Source organism: Salvelinus fontinalis, chromosome 8, assembly GCF_029448725.1.
Source record: "Salvelinus fontinalis isolate EN_2023a chromosome 8, ASM2944872v1, whole genome shotgun sequence".
NCBI lineage: Eukaryota > Metazoa > Chordata > Actinopteri > Salmoniformes > Salmonidae > Salvelinus > Salvelinus fontinalis.
Genome location: NC_074672.1, coordinates 7,234,771 through 7,252,416, shown reverse-complemented (window position 1 = coordinate 7,252,416; position 17,646 = coordinate 7,234,771). Strand labels below are relative to the sequence as shown.

General features: G+C 44.3%; 1 pseudogene; it reads left to right on the top strand.

Moving 5' to 3' along the window:
- The window catches only part of LOC129861417 (serine/threonine-protein kinase mTOR-like), a 33,784-nt pseudogene extending 23,487 nt beyond the window's left edge, over positions 1-10,297 (top strand).
- The last annotated feature ends 7,349 nt before the right edge of the window (positions 10,298-17,646 follow it).

Sequence of the window (17,646 nt, the reverse complement as noted above, 5' to 3'; positions counted from 1 at the left end):
AAATACATTTTTATCAGGTTTTTGCTTTGGCGGATCTTTTTTTCATTGACATTTATCAATAAATCTCATGAATGCAACTGTTTATATCACATTGTTTTGTGTTCTACTTGTAACCCGGGTTGTCCTGAAAATAAAACGGTAAAACACTTAATTGTGAGGCTAAATATAAATGCTGGACATGCAGATAGAAATAAGATAAATGAAATTCCGATTTTTGGTCCTGGAACTGATAGGGTTAACAGAGTCAAGTAGTCTAACACCAAAAGGCAACCATTATATTAAGAAACCCAATGTTAGTTTGTGGACTCACGATCTAGGGATTCAGTCTGTATTCTTCTAGCCTCACTAGAGGGATTGCCTTATCTGACTCCAGCCCTGCCATATAGCCATCAACCAGTGCTTGCCATAGCTTCCCCCAATAACACTGCAATTTCAGAGGGGCGAAAGGGCATAGTGTCGTTGGACTCAAACAACTTTCTTCAACAGAACATATCTCTGTCACCGTATATTTTCTTCAGCATATTTTGGAGGAGTGCATTGTGGGGGCTTTGTTTTCTCTTTCTGGCAGATGGATCAGGTCGCCCCCCCCATTCCTCCCCCATCAGGGAAGCCGACACTGCCCATTGCTTGAAGTCTCTTTAAAGACCACTTCAAATAACTTTTCCTCTCCTCACATGCTGCTCCTCCTGATTCAGGCGTGGCTTACACGTGTATTTCTTGGCTCTCGCCCTGAACCTTGGTGAAAAGTCTAGACAAAATCGCCCACTAGCGTAGAATGCACTGTTACGTTCCAGTTTTTTTGTAAGGGGTCATTATCGAAGGTGAAACCGATACATTACAGACAAGGTGAAGCCGATACTGCCGGAAAACCAAGCCAAGCTGCAGATGAACAAAACAGCATGATCAATTATAATGGGGCGAAGTGGTCGTATCATCAGGGTGGGAAGTTCCAGTGATTCCTCAAGCTGAAAGAGCTCCAGGGCACTTCTTTGTCAATAAACCTATTTTGAGTGTTGAACTGAAAAGTATCCACTGCGTGTGTGTACAGTTTCCACCATGATTATGTAAAGCACATTGAAGAAATACTCAATCTGAAAAATATGTGCGCAATACTCAATCTGAAATACTGCACCTCAATTCAATGGAACCTGATCCCTAATTTCCCAAAACTGATTTTTAATATAACTCTAACAAAAGCGCAATGTTGTGTCATTTTTTGACATGTTTTTCTGTCAAACGTTTGCCAGTATTAGTCCTAAGAGGATACTTTCCTGATGACTACAGATTAGGTTCAGTAATTCTGTCTCTCTCCGTCACACATACTTTATGGTCTGTGGCAGAATTGGCAACATTTTTCTTGAGGATTATATTCTGTCTCGTTAAAACCAAAAGCCAATCTACTCAATGGTATTGAAAAAACAGGACGATTGCGTGAGAATAGAGTGTTTTGTTCCTCTATGTCTCTATGCTTTAATCGACCAGAGAGTTCAGCATGTCTTGCTTTCGTAAAAGTTACGTCTCTCAATACTTGAACGTATAATACACGTTTCAATTGGTAAAGCAAATGTATCAAATCAAAGCAACTGTAATTTCTACATCATTTTTTATCACACAATATAGACTGACCCTCAAGATGATTCACCTATATTTTCGACCGTGATTTATGTCACTCTTTATAACCTCCTTGAGTGTAGAGTGATTTCCCCCCAGTGTTCAATTACAGGGGTTCTACCTTCGTTATATTCATCATGAGAGCCCAGAGGCAACACTTAGTCAATGTTTCTGATTAGCCCAGGTAACTGAATACTTTCACCATGACTAGAAATATTGAATGGTTGCCCGCCAACGGTTTAATTTAACTGTATTATTTGTTCGTTTCTGACATGATAAACGACAATAGGACCAAAGACTCTGTTTTTTTGTAATATGTAGTATGGGTGATCTACATCTGTTTATATTAGTTACTATGCTGTTACTAAGCGGTAATGTATTACGACAGTGTTACGTTACTACACCTAATAGGAAATACACATGTGCACTATTGTGCCCGGGGGCTGTAGAGCACGAGAGGTTTGACTAAACGAAAACTAACTGTACTCCCTTCTCCTGCCTGGTCATTTCTCCACAACACAAATATTACAATAACAAAGGGCTGAGCCCTGTCTTTTGGGACTATCTGGAAACGTGTGGTCAAATTAGATGGGCTCTGCAGGTTTAGTGAGAAAAAAAAGGATTTGGTCTCTGCAGTACGATTACATTTGATTTTCATTGTGCTTTCTACTAAGCCCTGTGTCTCAAAGCACTTAACAAAAGGCTAAAGCCCCTGGTCTCTTATAAACCAAAGCAGTGGCGGCCAGGAAACAACCTCAAATTCTGGGTCTGAGCGGGGAAATGTCCAGGGGAATCAGAAAAAGATGCTTGAGCCCAATCTATAGCCAGTACGGAAAGAGCTCACAGTTCCTATGACTTCAAGGGGCAGTCAGTCACAACAGGGGTAGCTAGCTACAGCCACTCAGTACAGTTACAGCTTTTTCCAGTAACTTTTTGGTGGCTGGGGTAATGCCTCACAGGGGTAAAACAGAGGGGAACTTCAGCCTGTTAATGACTCTGGGCCATATTTCCAGCAAAGAAGTGGCTTGGCTGGATGGTTGTCTTGTAAGGTGGCTGCTGGCTGTGTTGTCGGAGGCCTCACCATGGAGCATATTATGTGAGCCCTGTCATCTGGTTGTGTTTAGAGTTTGTGTTTAAAGCTGCGGCTATGGCTATGACTGAGGGACACTGTTACTTATTACAATTTGTCAATAGACCTCATCTGGGGAGATTTAGCGCTGTGTGTGTGTGTGTGTGTGTGTGTGTGTGTGTGTGTGTGTGTGTGTGTGTGTGTGTGTGTGTGTGTGTGTGTGTGTGTGTGTGTGTGTGTGTGTGTGTGTGTGTGTGTGTGTGTGTGTGTGTGTGTGTGTGTGTGATTTAGTTTTTCTTTGTTTTTGATTTGTCCTTCAAGGTATTTGCTGATTAACCCTAACCCCTAGAGGTTGTAATTAGGGGATGAATAAAAATGACTACAGGAATTGAGTGCCTGTGTGAGAGCATCAATCTTAAACAAGAAAGCGCATATCCTGTAAATAGCCTTTTGGCTAGTCATTGTTTCTTGGAGAAAACATTTACAATTTACAATCACAACCGGCCGTGATTGGGAGTCCCAAAGCCACTGGAGCAGTGGATACTCGTTATCTGGAGGGATGAATCACACTTCACCATCTGGCAATCCGATGGACGAATCTGGGTTTGGTGGATGCCAGGTGAGCGCTGCCTGCCCCAATGCATAGTGCCAACTGTAAAGTTTGGTGGAGGAGGAATAATGGTCTGGGCTGTTTTTCATGGTTTGGTCTATGTCCCTTAGTTCCAGTAGAGGGAAATATTAACGCTACAGCATGACATTCTAGACAATTCTGTGCTTCCAACTTTGTGGCAACAGTTTGGGGAAGGCCCTTTCTTGTTTCAGCATGACAATGCTCCCATGCACAAGGCGAGGTCCATACACAAAGGGTTTGACGAGATCGGTGTGGTCAAACTTGACTGGCCTGCACAGAGCCCTGACCTCAACCCCATCGAGCACCTTTGGGATGAATTGGAACGCCGAGTGTGAGCCAGGCCTAATCGCCCAACATCTGTGCCCGACCTTACTAATACTCTTGTGGATGAATGGATGCAAGTCCATGCAGCAATGTTCCAACATCTAGTGGAAAGCCTTCCCAGAAGAGTGGAGGATGTAATAGCATCAAAGGGGGATCAACTCCATATTAATGCCCATGATTTTGGAATGAGATGTTCGACGAGCAGGTGTCCACATACTTTTGGTAATGTAGTGTATGTCGTTGGCCCAAAACAACTCGAAAGGTCACTGGGTGGGGCTACAAAGGTTATTTTACGGTTCGTATGAAGCCGTAATTGGGTGCAGCAAGACAACCGGGAACTCAGATTTTTTGTGGGCCTCTGACTGGGAAAATATTCTCTTTCCGGTCATCCAACTCGGTATTACAAGTCAGAAACTCGTCATCATCCTAGAGCTCTGACTTCTCCGACCTTAACATCACCGACGTCACGATTTTTCCCAGTCTGAGCTTGTTTTGTTTCTGAATTCCCAGTTGTCTTGGTTCTAGAAAATGTGGACTCTGTTTTACTTATTACCTACCGCATATTTAATGTTTGATATGCCCAATTTTGTATTAGAAAAATACATATGGTTAGCAACAGCAGTGTTTGTGTGCAGATGACCACTCCCTGGGTCCAGCCAACTCAATAGTCTGGCCCTGACCCCAGGGGACTCTGGGATTCCTGACATATAGGCTCCAATGTCTTTCAATTCTCTCGCCTGCTGTCCTCAGGACCCCCCTTCCTTCAAATGCTACATTTTAACAGATGTATTGGCACATGCAAGCGTGGCTTTCCATAGTTGAGGAAATACTACAGAATTGTGTTTCAGACTAGTTCTTCCAGATGTACGGGGTTCTTAAACACACATTAGACAGCTGGGGGATCATTGTCAAGACCGAAAAGCGGATGACACGTCATTTATCTCCTAAATGTGACACATGCCGATGGGCCGGGCCAGCACATTTACCTTTCACAATATACACCTTTTTTGGGTGAAAAAAAAAACCATGTTTAACACACAAAAGCCACTGAGTGAACACTCCAGTCGGCAATTGGTTTGTTCATGATAGCAAATTAGCAATGACCATAAAAGGAGTCCAGGGGGCTACTCTCAGATTTAAGGGCGACTTTTTCGACAACAGTATCCCCTATGTGTCAACAGGACCCCTGCTTTGTCACTCACCAGTGGCATTGTTATTGGTTTGGTTTTTTTCCCAGCCTTTCGTGTTCGCAGGAGGTCATTGGTTGCCTGACGCCTCAAACTGAATTCTTCAGCTGCTGTATTGTTCGCTACATACTTCAGTCCGAGGCTGACATTTATTGAAGTTGTTTCTGGTGACGTCAACATGAAGTGTGTTGTACATAACAAAGTCATCAGCGATAGTATCATCGCTAACTAATCAGAGTATCAAAGACAGAAGGTCTAGAAAGCCGCTATACCCACATATGTTCTGGCTCTGGCCCAACCCATCGGTATTCTGGGACCAATCATATGGTCAAGAATACATTTCCATTCTGGAAATCGTCGGGGAGGTACTCAGATCCAGACTCATTGCGGAGAAGAACTAACGTCCGTGGAGGTAGCATAGCGTTTGGCATGAGCAAGGAGTTCGGGTAGCCAGGCAAGGTCATTGGCCCTAACTTCACAAATCTAATTTAACGCAAATGCATGTTTAAAGTCACAGTAAATTCAGCTTTTGGATTCATCACGTTTGCCCTTTCAGGACGTGCTGTAGGTTAGAAACCGTGTGTGATGACTTACGAATGGATTGCACCCATTTGATCAAACATAAGCACACATAGGTGGACTACTTTTCAGAAAACAAATTGGATGTACTCTACTGATGATTCATAAATTAGACCCACTCTCCAAACATGCTTTCTCTCAGCAGACATGGCTCTCAACCAGGGTTGTTCAGTGCAATCAGGCATACAGTGACAGCATTGCCTGGCTCCCATTCCTTCCATTTCATAACTTCTGATTGTTGTATATATTTATGTGTGTGGGAACTCAGACGCTATCCATCACCCAGAAAATGCTAATTCGACTCAGGAGAGCTCCTGAGAGTCGGTTGCCAGATTGGGTATGGAAATTGCCTAAAAGCTGTCTCTTTGCTTCTGTCCGTCTCGTTCCAGCATCAATAACAAACTGCAGCAGCCAGAGGCAGCATCTGGGGTCCTGGAGTATGCCATGAAGCACTTTGGTGAACTGGTAAGTGACTTCACTGACTTCACTGTTCTCCATCCATCTCTATTGTACATACACTTTAAATTGTCCCTAGAAAGTGTCTCCTTATCTCCTACCTCAAAACTCATCCCTTACCAACAGGATGAGCACCATTTGAAACATGGTTCACGGGGATTTCCTGTGCTCCCTCTTCAACTCGTGGCGAGAGGAGGTCTACTTCCATTGTCAATAGCACTGTATGCATGGGTAGATATATTGGTATTTTTCTCCTATAGTTTATGGGAAGACTTAAATTTGTCAAAGTCACATACCTGATACTTTTATTTCTACAATTTCTCCTTTCTCGAAATTATAAAATGCATACCAAAAACCATACTAAAATCCCTTACCGTAGGCGTAATATACACACTGTTTTCTCATGTCCATGTGGGATTGCTTCACCTGCCAAGTGGAAAGCCTGCTAATTGGCACTTTTTCACATTTGGGGCGGAGGTATATCATATCAATATGAACTATTTTGTTATGTTTTGTAAGATTCTTGGCCAAGGTCTATTTCTCTTCGTTACCGATTTTCAGAAGCTCCTCTCTTATTTTAACTGCGGTATGTATTACCCCTTCTGTTATTCCTCAAAGTGTTTGATATTCTCCAGAGGGATCAGCTCCAGATATGAAATAACATTTTCGAAACAAAGGACATGCATTGGAAGCCCTCACCCTGCTCTGTCCACACACACACACACACACACACACACACACACACACACACACACACACACACACACACACACACACACACACACACACACACACACACACACACACACACACACATACACACACACACATACACACACACACACACACACACACACACACACACACACACACACACACACACACACACACACACATTACGTAACCCTCCTGTCACGCCTTGACCTTAGTTCTATGTTTTCTGTATTATTTTGGTCAGGTCAGGGTGTGACGAGGGTGGGTAGTTGTCTATGTGGAGTTGCATGTCAGCACTGGTTCTATTTAGCTTCACGTTCATTTTTGTTAGTTTGTTCAGTGTTCTTCCGTTATTAAAAGTAGAATGTATTCATATCCCGCTGCGCCTTGGTCTTCGCAATATGACGAACGTGACAGAACTACCCACCACCAAAGGACCAAGCAGCGAGGAAGAGAGGACTGGACATGGGAGGACATCCTGGACGGCAAGGGATCCTACACATGGGAGGAGATCCTGGCTGGAAGGGATCGCCTCCCATGGGAACAGGTGGAGGCAGCCAGGATAGCGGAGGCAGCAGGTAAAGGGAACCGGCGTTATGAGGGAACACAGCTGGCAAGGAAGCCTGAGAGGCAGCCCCAAATTTTATTTTGGGGGGAGAGGCACACGGGGAGTGTTGCTGAGTGAGGTTGGAGACCTGAGCCAACTCCCCGTGCTTACCGTCGCGGGCGTCGTACTGGTCAGGCACCGTGTTATGCGGTGGAGCGCACGGTGTCACCAGTATGCGTTCTTAGCCCGGTGCGCTACATCCCAGCTCCCCGCATCTGCCGGGCTAGGGTGAGCATCCAGCCAGGAAGGATTGTGCCAGCCCTGCTCTCCAGACCTCCAGGACGTCTCTACGGCCCAGGATATCCTACGCCGGCTCTGCGCACTGTGTCTCCAGTGCGTCTGCACAGCCCAGTGCGTCCTGTGCCTGCGCCCCTTCACATGCAGGGCCAAAGTCAACTTTCAGCCAGGACGGGTTGTACAGGCTCTTAGCTCGAGACCTCCAGTGCGCCTCCATGGCCCAGTGTATCCGGTGCCTCGGCCAAGGACATGGCCTCCTGCATGTCTCCCCAGCCTGGTGAGTCCTGTGCCTGTGCCAAGAACTATCCCTCCTGCATGTCTCCCCAGCCTGGTGAGTCCTGTGCCTGCTCCCAGAGCCAGGCCTCCTGTGTGTCTCTCCACTCCAGTGATGATCCATGGCAAGAAGCCTCCAGTGGTGATCCATGGCACGAAGCCTCCAGTGATGATCCATGGCAAGAAGCCTCCAGTGGTGATCCATGGAAAGAAGCCTCCAGTGGTGATCCATGGCACGAAGCCTCCAGTAATGATCCATGGCAGGAAGCCTCCAGTGATGATCCATGGCACGAAGCCTCCAGTGATGATCCATGGCAGGAAGCCTCCAGTGGTGATCCATTTTACGAAGCCTCCAGTGATGATCCATGGCACAAAGCCTCCAGTGATGATCCATGGCAAGAAGCCTCCAGTGATGATCCATGGCACGAAGCCTTCAGTGATGATCCATGGCAAGAAGCCTCCAGTGATGATCCATGGCACGAAGCCTACAGTGATGATCCATGGCAAGAAGCCTCCAGTGATGATCCATGGTAAGAAGCCTCCAGGGGTGAGACATGGCACTTTCATGCCGTCCCTAGGAGGCACTTTATGCTTCACTTGAGTGGGTTGAGTTACTGACGTGATCTTCCTGTCTGGGTTGGCGCCCCCCCCTTGGTTTGTGCTGTGGTGGAGATCTTTGTGGGCTATACTCGGCCTTGTCTCAGGATTGTAAATTGGTGGTTGAAGATATCCCTCTAGTGGTGTGGGGGCTGTGCTTTGGCAAAGTGGGTGGGGTTATATCCTTCCTGTTTGGCCCTGTCCGGGGGTATCATCGGATGGGGCCACAGTGTCTCCTGACCCCTCCTGTCTCAGCCTCCAGTATTTATGCTGCAGTAGTTTATGTGTCGGGGGGCTAGGGTCAGTTGGTTATATCTGGAGTACTTCTCCTGTCTTATCAAGTGTCCTGTGTGAATTTAAGTATGCTCTCTCTAATTCTCTCCTTCTTTCTCTCTCTCGGAGGACCTGAGCCCTAGGACCATACATCAGGACTACCGGGCATGATGACTCCTTGCTGTCCCCAGTCCACCTGGCCTTGCTGCTGTTCCAGTTTCAACTGTTCTGCCTGCGGTTATGGAACCCCTACCTGTCCCAGACCTGCTGCTTTCAACTCTTAATGATCGGCTATGAAAAGCCAACTGACATTTATTCCTGATTATTATTTGACCATGCTTGTCATTTATGAACATTTTGAAAATCTTGGCTCTCTCTAATTCTCTCCTTCTCTCTTTCTTTCTCTCTCTCGGATGACCTGAGCCCTAGGACCATACGTCAGGACTACCGGGCATGATGACTCCTTGCTGTCCCCAGTCCACCCGGCCTTGCTGCTATTCCAGTTTCAACTGTTCTGCCTGCGGTTATAGAACCCCTACCTGTCTCAGACCTGCTGTTTTCAACTCTTAATGATCGGCTATGAAAAGCCAACTGACATTTATTCCTGATTATTATTTGACCATGCTTGTCACTTATGAACATTTTGAACATCTTGGCCATGTTCTGTTATAATCTCCACCCGGCACAGCCAGAAGAGGACTGGCCACCCCTCATAGCCTGGTTCCTCTCTAGGTTTCTTCCTAGGTTTTGGCCTTTCTAGGGAGTTTTTCCTAGCCACCGTGCTTCTACACCTGCATTGCTTGCTGTTTGGGGTTTTAGGCTGGGTTTCTGTACAGCACTTCGAGATATTAGCTGATGTACGAAGGGCTATATAAAATAAACTTGATTTGATTTGATGGCACGAAGCCTCCAACGACGGCCTCCGGCACGAAGCCTCCAACGATGGCCTCCGGTCCAGATCCTCCAGCAACGGCCTCCGGCCCGGAGCCTCCAGCGACGTTCTCCGGTCCGGAGCCTCCAGCGACGGTTTCCGGTCCGGAGCCTCCAGCGACGGGCTCCGGTCCGTAGCCTCCAGGGACGGTCCCCCGCAACGAGGGTGCCCAATCCGGGGCCCGCAACGAGGGTGCCAAGTCCGGGGCCCGCAACAAGGGTTCCCATTCCGAGGCCCGCAGCGAGGGTGCTCAGTCCGGGGCCCGCAGCGAGAGTCTCCAGTCCGGGGGCCCGAGGGTCCCCGCACCAGAGATGCCACCAAAGTTGGGTGAGCCAGTGGTGGGACGGGGTCTGCGTCCCGCACCTGAGCCGCCGGATAGATTTCCACCCCGACCCTCGCCTATAGGTTCTGTTTTTTCCTGCCGGAGTCCGCACCTTTGGGGGGGGGGGGGGGGGGGTGGTACTGTCACGCCCGGACCTTAGAGAGCCTTTTTTTGTCCATTTGGTTTGGTCAGGGTGTGGTTCTCAATCACGGACAGCTGTGCATCGTTGTCTCTGATTGGGAACCATACTTACGTAGCCCTTTTCCCTCCTTTCAGTGTGGGAAGTTAACTTTGTTTGTGGCACATAGTCCTTAAGCTTCACGGTTGTTTTGTATTGTTTATTGTTTTTGTCGGCGTCATTTCTAAAATAAAGGAATATGTACGCTCACCACGCTGCGCTTTGGTCCACTTCCAGCATCGGCCGTGACAGACTGGCTGGAACTGAAGCCAAACAGTGATGATAACAGCCACAGCTCGACCGTCTAGATGGGCGTTGGCATCCTCCCGTATGTATCCATAGCAAATAAAAATCAAATAAACGTTTATTGATCGCGTACACAGTTTAGCAGATGTTATAGTGGGTGGTTATGTTAATAGCTCCTAACAATGCAGTATAGTGTCAAATGAGTACACAAATAATAATTTTAAAAAGAAAACAACATGAGATCAACAAATGTCGCAACGAATCCAATTAACAACTGAAATACCAGTGTAACAGTAATCAAAATGCAATCTACACGTGTCAGTGGAGGCTCCTCAGAGGAGGAAGTGGAGGACCATCATCCTCAGTGAATATCAGAAAAATATAAATAGTGAAACATTAAATATATACTTTTTAGATAAAACTATACTACATATATTAAAGTCTCCAAATAATTGATTAAAACACACTTTTTTGCAATGAAGATCTACAGTAGCCTCAACAGCACTCTGTAGGGTATCACCATGGTGTCGCCGGTGGACAGCTAGTTTCCGTCCCCCTCGGTACATTAACTCCAATACAAAACCTAGGAGGTGTGTGGATTTAACCCCCCCTTCCATGGATTTACACAGTAATTATGACAACTTCCGGAGAACGTCCTCCAACCTATCAGAGCTCTTGCAGCATGAACTGACATTTTGTCCACCCAATCAAAGGATCAGAGAATGAATCTAGTACTGAAAGCATAAGCTACAGTTAGCTAGCACTGCAGTGCTTAAAATGTGGTGAGTAGTTGACTCAAAGAGAGAGAAAGACAATAGTTAAACAGTTTTGAACAAATTCCTTTCTTAGCAAGCTAATTCATCTAGCTAGTTTAGCCTGCTCAAACACCTGTCTCAAACAGAGAGGGATGAATGTTAGCTATGTTAGCTAGCTGGCTATTGCTATCCAACACTGGAACTCTTCCAAGGAAAGCTAGGCTTTTGGTTTTATAAATGTATTGCCACCTTGGCCTGTGTGATTGTAGCGGGTTTACTAACACGTTAGTTCTAGCAGCTATGCTGATTATGACGTTAGCTAATATGGTGACAGTGATGTAGACTGTGTGTAGCGGTTGGCGATTATGATATGAACATTTGGCGTGGAAGACTTTTTTTCGCCTGGCCACAGACAGCTGATTGCTTATGGACTTCAGTGCAAAGCACAAGGGAAAATGTGAGAGGAGGAGAGCACGTAAATGTGATAAGGAATTATACAACAATCAAAAGGATCATGCTGTTGGTTTGTGGCTGCTATGCAGTGCTTAATTTGTAGATCGGGAGGAGCAGGAACAAGAAGTCAAATCGAGAGGGGGTGACCTGAGGAGCTCTGAGGTACCGGAACGCATGAGAAAAAAATCTCCCCTTTATAATAAAGCATTGCATGCATAGCATCACATTTACGTAGTGGAATAGAGCAGTAGAGTAGGGGCACTAACAGAAGTTGCACACATGGGAAACCTTTTTTGTGGCCTAGGGTGCAGGAAATGTTTGGCCTTTTATAAACTCATTTCATGCAATTCTACGTGATTTTACATGACTGGAGACTTTGGCATAATCTTTTTTAATGCCACGTTCAAGACAACTGGGAACTTGGAGTTGGGAAATCTCCGACTTCCGACTTCAGTGCGTTCAAGACAACTGGGAAATCAGGAAAAAACGAGCTCCGACTTGGAGAATTCAATTTGAACGGTCATCCTACTAGGAATTCCAAGTGGGGAACTCTGGCCACTTTTGAGAGCTCCATCTTTCTGACCTGAAGATCACTGACGTTTTTTTCAGTGTTTCCAGTCATCTTCAAAGCACAAATCATCAAATGACAGACTACTTTGACACTGACAAACGGAGAATCTGAGATCAATGAAAACGACCGTGTCTTGAATCCATCTATAGCCTAGGTCTAGTTGTGGGGAGACACATTTTGTAGGCTACAATATGAGGAGGAAATTATAGTCCTAAAAATGCTTTCCAGTTTCACTTACTCACCCAAAGCTGTGCAGCTCTTTGGCCTATGCGCTTGTGCCAAAAGCCTCTCTTGTTTTACTTTGTGAAACAAACAATATTTGGAAGTTGATCAAATATTTTGGTAGCCAACAGCTGACATATTAGAGTCTTCTCTTTTCAGCAGGAGCCATTTGCTTTCCAGCCTGTGTTTTCCCGCGATTGTAGGCTATTTGGAATATTGCAAAAGGCCAGTTTTGTCTGCATGCTGTTTGTTCACTGACATATTTGCTGTGGATTCCAGACTGTACGCTATGCCTTGTATTGGGCTACACTCCACAGCTAGGCTATTACAATAAGCCATTTATCCTCTGTGTCAAAAGTTTAGGCTTTCTAATGGTGTAGTTGGCTATTCTGAATTATCTAATTTATTTTTTAACAGACAGCAATTTGGCAAATGTATTTCAATTTCTCATGTGTGCTGCAGAACACTTCACGTGGCTATGGTTGTATAATGAAATAAACGATGAAGTGCCATGAGAGTTGCAGGCTCATGTCTATCAGAGCAGAGGGAGAGAGATCACAGAAAGTGAATCTCATTCTAGTTCTGTGACAGATACAGGGGGGGGGGGGGGGGGGCAGGAGAATTAAGGAAGAGGCAACTCGAATGAACTTTGATTGCGTTTATTCAAATTTTTACATTGCCAAAAGTGATTATTATTTTTCATGCCATGAAAAGGTACCAGATCCGGCCAAAAATGTCCCGGACCAAAACAGTCCAAAATGGAAAGGTGATGATTGGGCTCAAATTAAGCACTGCTGCTATGAAAGTGAACTGTGTTTGTGTGTGATCAGGGGCGTATTCTGTTGGAGAACGTTTGTTAAATGAAAGCAAACGGAACGAAATGGGGATAAACATACCTGAATTTGTCCAATATAAAACTCTCATTTGCAACTGTTGGACTAATGATTACATCCTAGATTAGCTAGATGCAGGCAAGATTGTGCAAGGTGGTATTGAATGTGTCAATGTCAGTTGTGTTGTGACAAGGTAGGGGTGGTATACAGAAGATAGCCCTATTTTGGTGAAATACCAAGTCCATATTATGGCAAGAACAGCTCAAATAAGCAAAGAGATCCATCATTGCTTTAAGACAGGAAGGTCAGTAAATCTGGGAAAATGTCAAGAACTTTGAAAGTTTCTTCAAGTGCAGTCGCAAAAACCATCAAGAGTTATGATGAAACTGGCTCTCATGAGGACCGCCACAGGAAATGAAGACCCAGATTTACCTCTGCTGCATAGGATAAGCTCATTAGAGTTATCAGCCTCAGAAATTGCAGCCCAAATAAAGTAACAGACAGTCAACATCAACTGTTCAAAGGAGCCTGCATGAATCAGGACAAATTGCTGCAAAGAAACCACTACTAAATGACACCAATAAGAAGAAAACATTTGCTTGGGCCAAAACCATGAATAATCGACATTAGACCTGTGGAAATCTGTCCTTTGGTCTGATGAGCCCAAATTTTTGATTTTTGCTTGCATCCGCCGTGTCTTTGTGAGACTCAGAGTGGGTGAACAGATGATCTCTGCATGTGTGGTTCCCACGGTGAAGCATGGAGGAGGAGGTGTGATGGTGTGGGGGTGCTGTGCTGGTGACATTGTCTGTGATTTATTTAGAATTCAAGGCACACTTAACCAGCATGGCTACCACAGCATTCTGCAGCAATACGCCATCTGTAACGTGTGCGCTGGGAGTCAGGAAGAAAGTTCATCGAGTGAATCATTTAATAAATGAAACATAATACAAAACAAGAAACACAAACAACACACAGACAGGAAACTGAAACAGAAACAATGACGCCTAGGGAAGGAACCAAAGGGAGTGACATATATAGGGAAGGCAATCAGGGAAGTGATGGAGTCCAGGTGAGTCTGATGACAACGATGGTGAAAGGTGTGCGCCATAACGAGCAGCCCGGTGACCTAGAGGCCGGAGAGGGAGCACACGTGACAAAAATATTTTAAAAAGAAAAGAAAAACCCTTGAATGAGTAGGTGTGTCCAAACTTTTGACTGGTACTGCATATTGTGGTGTTTTATGGCTGGTTATGACACCTACATAAGAGTGTCAATACCCACATTTATTCAAATTATTTTTTTCCTTGCTGGGAAGTTTCCTTTAGTTTCCTGTTTCTTAAATTGTTTGTTGTTATTTTAATGAATTCTTTAGTCATGTTTTTTTCATCATATTAAATCATCTGTATTACATACACTTTATGACTCTGTCAAGAAGCATTAGACCATCATAATCATGTAAGCCAGATAGGCCTATCACGTACATGTCCTTATATCAGACATCAGTCAAATAGAGGGTGTCTTGTCCTGCTCCTGAAATCTGCTCCTGCATTCATCCCAGTCATCAGCAACCGAGCATTGGGGCAGGTGCATGTCTGACATTAGTGAGTGTGCAATTACAGTTTTAATTTATGGTCAATAAAAAAACATGAAAAAATTTGAACATGGCATACGTGTCAACAGTATGTTTATGGTGTAATGGAATGTTTTGCCTTGTGTGGTAAGTTTAGTGGGTTTTGACACTCTTATGTAGGTGTCATAACCAGCCATAAATAACTCCCGTGGTAGGTTTTGTGGGTTATGACACTCTTATGTAGGTGTCTTAATGTCATAACCAGCCAGAAATAACTACCGTGGTAGGATTTGTGGGTTTTTACTCTTATGTAGGTGTCATAACCAGCCATAAAATATCTACCGTGGTAGGTTTTGTGGGTTTTCTTATGTAGGTGTCATAACCAGCCATAAAATAACTACCGTGGTAGGTTTTGTTGGTTTTCTTATGTAGGTGTCATAACCAGCCATAAATAACTACCGTGGTAGGTTTTGTTGGTTTTGACACTCTTATGTAGGTATCATAACCAGCCATAAAGTAACTACCGTGGTAGGTTTTGTGGGTTTTTACTCTTATGTAGGTGTCATAACCAGCCATAAATAACTACCGTGGTAGGTTTTGTGGGTTTTTACTCTTATGTAGGTGTCATAACCAGCCATAAATAACTACCGTGGTAGGTTTTGTAGGTTTTTACTCTTATGTAGGTGTCATAACCAGCCAGAAATAACTACCGTGGTAGGATTTGTGGGTTTTTACTCTTATGTAGGTGTCATAACCAGCCATAAAATATCTACCGTGGTAGGTTTTGTGGGTTTTCTTATGTAGGTGTCATAACCAGCCATAAAATAACTACTGTGGTAGGTTTTGTTGGTTTTGACACTCTTATGTAGGTGTCATAACCAGCCATAAAATATCTACCGTGGTAGGTTTTGTTGGTTTTTACACTCTTATGTAGGTGTCATAACCAGCCATAAAATAACTACCGTGGTAGGTTTTGTGGGTTTTTACTCTTATGTAGGTGTCATAACCAGCCACAAAATATCTACCGTGGTAGGTTTTGTGGGTTTTCTTATGTAGGTGTCATAACCAGCCATCAAATAACTACCGTGGTAGGTTTTGTGGGTTTTTACTCTTATGTAGGTGTCATAACCAGCCACAAAATATCTACCGTGGTAGGTTTTGTGGGTTTTCTTATGTAGGTGTCATAACCAGCCATCAAATAACTACCGTGGTAGGTTTTGTGGGTTTTTACTCTTATGTAGGTGTCTTAACCAGCCATAAAATACCTACCGTGGTAGGTTTTGTTGGTTTTGACAATCTTATGTAGGTGTCATAACCAGCTATAAAATATCTACTGTGGTAGGTTTTGTGGGTTTTCTTATGTAGGTGTCATAACCAGCCATAAATTACTACCGTGGTAGGTTTTGTGGGTTTTGACACTCTTATGTAGGAATCATAACCAGCCATAAAATAACACAATATGTGTCCCAACAGGTCTAAATTTGACAGTGTTATGACCATATTGTAACAGGTTCAGCTGTTATTACATGATTATGAATGACTGTCGCAACACGTTATGACGCTGGGTGTCAAGTAAAGAGTTAACGTATTGGCATTTAAATACACAGTACAAAACCCCATGGCAAAATGGATAGTATTGCAGGAAATTAGCTTCCGGACCAGAGTACGGAATATAAATCTATATGTACCGTATGTGAATGGTGTGTTTAGACAGTATGTGAATAGAAAAGGTGTGTAATGCAGTAGTTATACAGGATGAGCTGTGACTAGAAGACAGTATATACATAGTGTATAAAGGGGGTAAAACTGTATGTACACATGATTACAGTGACCAGTGTTCAATGACTATGAACATAGGGCAGCAGTCTCTAAGGTGCAGGATAGAGTATCGTGTGGTAGCCGGCTAGCCACAGTGTCAGAGGTTCAGGGCAAGGAGCTAGGCGGAGGCCGGCTAGTGGTGACTGTTTAACCATCTGATGGCCTGGAGATAGAAGCTGTTCATCAGTCGGTAAAACACGCTGTAATACAGCCCAACAGGATGCTCTCGATTGTGAATCTCTAGAAGTTCATGAGGGTCTTATGGGCCAAGCCAAATTTCTGCAGCCTCATGTGGTGTCATCACGTATTTAAGGTCTTAAGGGATGTGCACGCCAAGGAACTTTAATTTTTTGACCATTTGCTGGGGATGAAACAGAAATTAGTTGGGTAACATAGATAAATAAGATGTTTTATTTATCTTCATAATATGCTTATGTGAGATACTTGTCATTAGAATGTCTCCTTTTGGACTATACTGTTGGCAGTTGCACTTTTCCCTTCTCTGCTAGGGAAAAGTCACTTGGGGCCCAGAGAGGGGAGAGGTCAGGCTTGTCTTTTACATGTCTGGTGCTATGCAGAATATCAGAAGGGGAAGAGGACCGAACGGAACATTGTCTTCATATGTGAATGTATCTGTTAAACCATGTGAAGGGATGATTAAGGGGGAACCAATTATCTCTTGTCTCCACAATGTCTGTGCGCAAGTCACTCCCCTCAGTGAGCTTGTCCAGGAGTGGGGAGAAGAGGGGGTGTATTTGAGATGGGAGTGTCTAGAGTTGACAATTGATATATGCCATTGGATGAGGTAATGGTTTGGTACTATGAAGTACCAAGAACGAGATTAGAACCTCGTCTTGGAGATCAAACTGAAAGCTAATGCTATCTGGCTATGGGATACTCCTCTTTCAAGTAAAAGTCTTTCTTTGTGAACTGTTCCTAAGATCTGTGGTTCTTCATGTAAGTTGAGAGGGGTGTATCTTGGCTATAAAATATCTTGGTATTTTCTTATAGGCACTCTCAGAATTTATTTATAGACAGTGAATTGATCTGAGAGTCAACGGGCTATGGTGAAGCTCATATAATTAAAGATGAAGTTTAAATATAACTCTGACTGGTGTGTGGTTTGTAAACTCTCCTCATTTACTCTGCCAGGGCTCTCACTTCTTCCCTGTAGGCTGTCTCGTTG